General features: G+C 39.9%; 1 long non-coding RNA gene across 1 annotated transcript; it reads left to right on the top strand.

Annotated features, from left to right (window-relative positions):
* On the top strand, positions 1 to 1182 carry LOC308348432. Its single transcript, XR_013967331.1, has 2 exons — positions 1 to 218; positions 1058 to 1182. It is a non-coding gene; the product is annotated as an uncharacterized lncRNA (long non-coding RNA).
* The last annotated feature ends 7308 nt before the right edge of the window (positions 1183 to 8490 follow it).

The following is an 8490-nucleotide window of genomic DNA, read 5'->3' as shown; positions in this document are numbered from 1 at the left end:
TAACATATTTAGTGTGAATAATAAGATGGTTGTCCTTCCCAAGATGGAGCCATTTTGGTTTGGGCAAGACCTTCTCACTGTGAGATGAGACTTCTCATTGAATCAGTGCTTCGTACTGACTAGATGTCTCCATCTGGCCTGACTTGTCCTTGTATTCTGGGCTCTGTTATCAGGAACTAGCCGACTACATTTTACTGGTTTCCTGGACTTGCTTCTAAGTAAGTTTCTCTTGGGGGGGGGGGTTAATTTAAGTTTACTGCACAAACAACAAAATGGCTATTTAACCAAGATGGAGTCCCTCTGGTTAAATAGGCCCTTACAAGCCACCATGCCTGCTAACAATTGGAAAGCTGTGCAACCCTTCATTTTCAAAAAGAACCCAAACCCTTTGGGGCACCTGGGTGGTTCAGTGGGTTAAGGCCTCTGCCTTCAGCTCAGGTCATGATCCCAGGGTCCTGGGATCAAGCTGCATCAGGCTCTCTGCTCAGCAGGGGGCCTGCTTCCTCCTCTCTCTCTGCCTGCCTCTCTGCCTACTTGTTACCTCTGTCAAATAAATAAATAAAATCTTAAAAAAAAAAAAAGAACCCAAACTTCATGAGCATCTGTGACATCCAGAGGATGGAAGAGATCATCTATTAACTTTTCTATACTGTTGCCCCTTTCTCTATAGAGTCTTACTCACATGGGTATAGATAAGTCCCTATTTCTTGGTTTTCTTCCATATTTTCTTTTGATTCCTTTTTCCCCCTTCTTACTGTTCAAGTGACTTCCTGCCACATTACTGAAGCTGATGGGGTATTATGTAGTAACAGGTTTGCGGATGACAATTCCATTTCATTTTTGAATGACTAGTTTCTTTCTACTTCAGGAGAGCAGCTGTAAGTTTCAGGTCAGGGAGGATCAGACTTGTTGAGCCACTGAGTCTCCTGGGAAAATCCTCATAGAAATCTGTGAGGCTCACACATCTCTTATTCCTGCAGTCTGACCTTCTGGCTCCTCTTCTCTGTCTGTTGTTACTTTATCGTGCAGAACAATTTAGTTGTCTTGTTCTTTACAGAATACGTCAAGATCAGCTCAAGAGGACTCTCCTTTGAAGATGTGAAAGACTAATTAAGCTATTTGCATAAGCAAAAGGATTCTCTCTCTACCTCATCTCTATATCATATAAACAGTATTGCAGAACTTTTTTAGTAATATTCTTTTCTTCCTGTTGTATTCCTGTGTGGTTTTACTTGAAAAGCAGCCAAATGATAAATACATATGTAAATACCCTGTCTCTTCCGTTGTATCTGATTAAGATGTAATAAGTTTCCACCTGTTAGGATGTTGTGGTTTGTCCTGGGTATCTTTGCAGGCAGAGAGATTGGCAGCATTTTCTGCTAATGATACATTCGTGGATGATAAGCTGCTTCTGTTCTCAAATTTGGCATTTATTAATTGCTGAAATCATATGCCCTTAAAGCTAAAATATCAATTACCTAAGTAATATTCTCAAGAAGAGCTCTTTTTACACAAGATCATTTCTCTTAAGTGTCCAATACAGTGTTACTCATTCAATAAACATTAGTCGAGCATCTAGTAAGTTATAGACATTGGAAATACAGAGCCCCTCCCCTCCACATCTAGTTTAGGAGATTAAGTGGCACATAAATAAATGAGTTAAAAATTTCAGGCACTCTGGTAGCAGTACATGGGAGGTAAAATAGGGAATATAGGCTTTACTCCAACCTTTGGCCCCACGGGACCTCAGCAGATGTCTGCAGCCTGCAGGGGCCTTAGTTAACATCCCTAGGTCAGGGAGGATTCAAAGATAAAGAAAAGAGAGACTGTTTACAGACTTTTTAGACGTTGAAAGGAGGAAGAAATTTTGCTGTATTTTCACTGTTTTCAAGCAGGTCCGCAGGCAGGACTTTAAGCTGCATCAAAACTCCATGTGCAAACGCAGCACCCCTGTGGGAGCACCCAGCTTTGAGGTCTGAGTGCCAGCCATAGATGGTTCAGATGCCCAGATTATGCTCTTCTTTTATTTGATTTTGAAATGCCTTCTGGTTAGAGAGCAAACTATCCTAGCAGTACCCTTGGGTTTAAGTGGCTTAAGAATCACTACCCATGAGAACTCAAATTGCTCTGGGCTGGCTAATTACCTAAGCTCTGAGCAGAGGAGGATTAATCATAAAGCTAATAAGGCCTAACTTCCTGGCCTTGTACTGTCCGGGCCCTTCCAAGGCCCTGGGAGGGGCCCCAACCCTGTGTTCACAAGGGCATATGGTTTGAGTGTGCCATTTTTAGGAATGAGGAAAAAAAAAATCAATTGGGGGAAGTTATTTCTTACCCAAAGGCCATGAAAGTAATTAAAGCCTGAGCATGGAGCCCTAAACCCAGGAATCAGGTTTGCTCAGGAAACCAAGAAGCAATGGAAGAGGTTTAAAGCACACAATGTCTTTTCATTAATATGGGAATGTGGAAGGATAAGAACAAAGTCAAAGGTAATAAATTGAGTAACCTGGCAGAAAAGAGAGATGGTTAAGGATAAAGATCAGGATGTTGAGAGATGAAAGCAGAGAAATGGGGGTGTGGCTATTAGCACACAATGGGGTAAAAGGAGAAGGGAGGTGCAGCCAAGTCCAGTTGCTCTTAAAAGGGGGTTTGCCATCTAGTCAGTAAGTCAGAAACAGTAACTGGGAACCAACAGAGTCCAACAGAGGAAGCACACTGAGATCTGAGAGAGCAGCTTGGAATGAATACAGAAGAAGAAACCTGGATGCAGGAAACTATGAAGAAGCACCTTCTTCACATGGCAGACTCCATCTTCTTTCCAAGTCTTATTTCTCCTTGACATCAATCAGAATAGACTACATTATGCCGCTGGAACAAATTAACACAAAAGTCTCAGTAGTTCACACACACACACACACACACACACACACACACACACAGACTTATTTATCACCATGCTAAAATCTGCTGTGGTCAGTGGAGGGCTCTGTGCTCCTTAGGAACTCAGGGACCCAGGCTGACTGATGGCTCTGCCATCTTGTTAATGTCCCATCTGGAACATGCAGCTTCCAGGGCAAGAAACTGAGAGACTAGAGAGGCATACCTGGGCTTCTCACTGCCTCTGCTGGGAAGGGACACACGTGATACCTACCTGCATTTCATTGGCCAGAATTAGTCATTAGTGCCTAGAACAGGGAATATTTGATGGTTATTTCCTGTCTATGCCATACCCTTCAAACTTTTGATAGCACTGGAATACAAGGCACAGTCAGGCCACTGCTCTTCAAGCAGGGACCCCACAAATGGAAGATCTGGGGAGACTCACCTTCATCCTCCAGGAAAAGCCACATGGGAGAGCATGGCAGGAATCTGCTGGGTTTGGAGACTCCAAATGGGGCTGTGAGCCAGAGACAGAAAGGCTCAGTCACAGGCCGGGTGAGCTCAGAGTGCAGCCAGAGACCAGGAAGACAGGAGGGGTTGACTGCTTTTCTCTGAGGGTGCACTGAGGAGTGGGCCTCTGAGCTCTCAGCTCCTCCAGAGAGGATATTGGGAGGCTGCCATCTTCATTCCCATCCTCCAAAGTGGTATGGAAAGTGTTCAGGGAACAAAAGCTCCTGAGAGCGAACCTGAGCAGATTACTTAGCCCAGCCCCTGGCAATGGCAGTGCAGTTCTGCCTTAGGCAAAGACACTTAATAATCACTGCAATAGGTCTCTCCCCCAGAAGATCAGCAAGAACATCCAGCCAAGACCAAGTTCCCTGATCAATAAGAATCGTGAAACTCCAGCACTAGGGGAATGCAGCACATGGAATCCGTGGCTTTTCCCCCATGATTCTTTAGTTTTTCAAAGTTAAATTTTTAAAATTTTCATTATTTTTTCTTTTTCTATTTTTTGAATTTTTCCTCTTTCCTATTTTAACCTATTTTAACTATTTTATCTTATCAATACCTTTTTAAAAATCTTTTTAAATTTTCATTTTTATAGTCATATTCTAACCCTTTATTGCATTTTACTTTATTTTTTGTATACATATAAGTTTTTTTTTCTTTAAAATTTTGGGATACAGTGTCTTCTAATAGACTGAAATGTACGTTAAGTCTAGCATATGGCTTTATTTTAGTCTCCAGCCTGATCACATTCTCTCCCTTTTTTTTTCTTTTTTCAACCAACTTCTTATCAATTCCTTTTTATCTTTTTTTTTTAAAGATTTATTTATTTATTTATTTGACAGACAGAGATTACAAGTAGGCAGAGAGGCAGGCAGAGAGAGAGGAGGAAGCAGGCTCCCTGCTGAGCAGAGAGCCCAATGTGGGGCTTGATCCAGGACCCTGGGATCATGACCTGAGCCGAAGGCAGAGGCTTTAACCCACTGAGCCACCCAGGCGCCCCTCCTTTTTATCTTTTTTAAAAAAGATTTTATTTATTTATTTGACAGAAAGAGATCACAAGCAGGCAGAGAGGCAGGCAGAGAGAGAGGAGGAAGCAGGCTCCCTGCCAAGCAGAGAGCCTGATGCGGAGCTCGATCCCAGGACTCTGAGATATGACCTGAGCCGAAGGTAGAGGCTTAACCCACAGAGCCACCCAGGTGCCCTTATCAATTCCTTTTTAAAAATCTTTTTAAATTTTCATTTTTACAGTCATATTTCATCCCTTCATCATGTTTACCCTTATTTGTGTGTGTGTGTGTGTATTTTTTTTTTTTCTTTCTTTAAAATTTTGGGAGGCAGTTTCTCCTAACAGACCAAAATACACTCAAATAAAATATGTGGCTCTGTTTTAGTAACCAGCCTAATCATACTTTTTTTTTTTTTTCTTTCTTCTCCTCCTCCCCCGCCACCCTGGTTTCAGGTCTCCTCTGATTTGGTTAGTGTATATTTTTATGGGGTCATTGTCACCCTTTTAGCGTTCTGTTCTCTCATTCATCTATTCTTCTCTGAACAATATGACAAGGCAGAAAAACTCACCTCAAAAAAGAACAAGAGGTAGTATCAACTGCTAGGGATGTAATCAATACAGACATTAATAAGATATCAGAAACTGGAGTTCAGAATGATGAGTACAAAGATGGTAGCTGGGCTTGAAGAAAGCATAGAATCCCTTTCTGGAGAAATAAAATTCCTTTCCGGAGAAATAAAATCCCTTTCTGGAGAAATAAAAGAACCAAAATCTAACCAAGTTGAAATTTAAAAAGCTATTAACGAGATGCAATAAAAAATGGAGTCTCTTACTGCAAGGATAAGTAAGACAGAAGAGAGAATTAGTGATGTAGAAGACCAAATGACAGAAAATAAAGAAGCTGAGCAAAAGAGAAACAAGCAACTACTGGACCATGAGGGGAGAATTTGAAAGATAAGTGATACCATAAGATGAAACAATATTAGAATAATTGGGATCCCAGAAGAAGAAGAGAGAGAGAGGGGCAGAAGGTATATTGGAGCAAATTATAGTAGAGAATTTCCCTAATATGGCAAAGGGAACAAGCATCAAAATCTAGGAGGCACAGAGAACCCCCCTCAAAATCAATAAAAATACGTCCACACCCTGTCATCTAGGAGTAAAACTTACAGGTCTTAGTGACAAAGAGAAAATCCTGAAAGCAGCTCAGGATAAGAGATCTGTAATATACAATGGTAGAAATATTAGATTGGCCCCAGATCTATCCACAGAGACCTGGCAGGCCAGAAAGGACTGGCACGATATATTCAGAGCACTAAATGAGAAAAGCATGCAGCCAAGAATACTATATCCAGCTAGGCTATCATTGAAAATAGAAGGAGAGAAAAAAGCTTCCAGGACAAACAAAAACTAAAAGAATCTGTAAACACCAAATCAGCCCTATAGGAAATATTGAAAGGGGTCCTCTAAGCAAAGAGAGACCCTAAAAGTAACAGACCAGAAAGGAACAGAGACAATATACAGTAACAGTTACCTTACAGGCAATACAATGGCACTAAATTCATATCTTTCAATAGTTATCCTGAATGTAAATGGGCTAAGTGCCCTAGTCAAGAGACACGGGTATCAGAATGGATTAAAAAAACAAGACCCATCGACATGCTGTCTGCAAGAAACTCATGTTTAGACCCAAAGACCCCTCCAGATTTAAACTGAAGGGGTAGAAAGCAATTTACCATGCTAATGGACATCAAAAGAAAGCTGGTGTGGCAATCCTTATATTATGCAAATTAGATTTTAAGCCAAAGACTGTAATAAGAGATGAGGAAGGGCACTATATCATACTTAAAGGGTCTGTCTGACAAGAAGATCTAGCAATTTTTAATATCTATGCCCCTAACACGGGAGGAGCCATTTATATAAACCACTTAATAACAAAATCAAAGAAATACATTGATAGTCATACAATAATAGTAGAGGACTTTTACATTCCCTCACTGAAATAGACCAATCATCTAAGTAAAATATCAACAAGGAAATAAAGGCTTTAAATGACACACTGGACTAGATGGACATCACAGATATATTCAGAACATTCTTCCCCAAAGCAACAAGAATACACATTCTTCTCTAATGCACATGGAACATTCTCCAGAATAGATCACATCCTGGGTCACAAATGAGGTCTCAACCAGTACCAAAATATTAGGATCATTCCCTGCATATTTTCAGACCACAATGCTTTGAAACTAGAACTCAACCACTAGAGGAAAGTTGGAAAGAACTCAAATATGTGGATGCTAAAGAGCATCCTACTAAAGAATGAATCAGCCAACCAGAAAATTAAAGAAGAATTTAAAAAATTTTTGGAAACAAATGAAAATGAAAACACAACTGTCCAAAATCTTTGGGATGCAGCAAAGGCAGTCCTGAGAGGAAAGTATATAGCAATACAAGCCTTTCTCAAGAAACAAGAAAGGTCTCAAGTATACATCCTAACCCTACACCCAAAGGAGCTGGAGAAAGAACAGCAAAGAAGCCTAATGCAGAAGAAGAAGAGAAACAATAAAAATCAGAGCAAAAATCAATGAAGTACTACCAAAAGGGCAGTAGAACAGATCAATGAAACTAGGAGCTGGTTCTTGGAAAGGATTAATAAGATTGATAAATCCCTATCCATACTTATCAAAAAGTAAAGAGAAAGGACCCAAATGAATAAAATCATGAATGAAAGAGGAGAGATCATAGCCAACACCAAAGAAATACAAACAGTTTTAGAAACATATTATGAGCAACTATATGCCAACAAATTTGGAAGAAATGGATGCATTCCTTGAGACGTATAAACTATCAACTGAACCAGTAAGAAACAGAAAACCTGAACAGACCCATAACCAGTAAGGAGATTGAAGCAGTAATCAAAAATCTCCCAACAAACAAGAGCCCAGGGCCAGACAGCTTCCCAGGGAAATTGTACCAAACACTTAAAGAAGAATTAATACCTATTCTCCTGAAACTGTTCCAAAAAACAAAATGGAAGGAAACTTCCAAACTCATTTTATGAGGCCAGCATTACCTTGATACCCAAACCAGACAAAGACCCCATCAAAAAGGAAAATTACAGACCAATATTCCAGATGAATATGGATGCAAAAATTCTCACCAAAATACTAGCCAATAGGATCCAACTGTACATTAAAAGGATTATTCACCACACCAAGTGGGATTTATTCCTGGGCCGCAAGATTGGTTCAAAGTCTGCAAATTGATGTGATATAGTACATTAATAAAAGAAAGAACAAGAACCATATGATACTCTCAATAGACACTGAAAAATATTTGACAAAGTACAGCATCCTTTCTTGATCACAACTCTTCACAGGGTAGGGATAAAGAGTATGTACTCCAATATCATAAAAACCATCTATGAAAAACCCGCAATGAATATCATTCTCAATGGGGAAAAACTGAGAGCTTTTCCTCTAAGGTCAGGACCACGACAGGGCTGTCCACTATCACCGCTGTTATTCAACATAGTACTAGAAGTCCCAGCCTCAGCAGTCAGACAATGAAAAGAAAAGGCATCTGAATCAGCAAAGAAGAAGTCAAAGTCTCACTCTTTGCAGATGATATGATACTTTATGTGGAAAACCCAAAAGACTCCACTCCAAAACTGCTAGAACTTATACAGGAATTCAGCAAAGGGTCAGGATTTAAAATCAATGCACAGAAATGAGTTGCATTTCTATACACCAACAGCAAGACAGAAGAAATAGAAATTAAGGAGTCAATCCCATTTACAATTGCACCCAAAACCATAAGATACCCAGGAATAAATCTAACTAAAGAGGCAAAGAATCTGTACTCAGAAAACTATAAAGTTCTCATGAAAGAAATTGAGGGAGACACAACAAAATGGAAGAATGTTCCATACTTATGGATTGGAAGAACAAATGTTGTGAAAATGTCTATGCTACCTAGAGCAATCTACACATTTAATGCAATCCCTATCAAAATACCATCAACTTTTTTTCAAAGAAATGGAATAAATAACCCTAAAATTTATATGGTACCAGAAAAGACCCCAAATAGCCAGA

Source organism: Martes martes (genome assembly GCF_963455335.1).
Source record: "Martes martes genome assembly, chromosome: 8".
Lineage (NCBI taxonomy): Eukaryota > Metazoa > Chordata > Mammalia > Carnivora > Mustelidae > Martes > Martes martes.
Note: the sequence above shows the minus strand (reverse complement) of the source record. Positions and strands in the feature narration are given on the sequence as shown.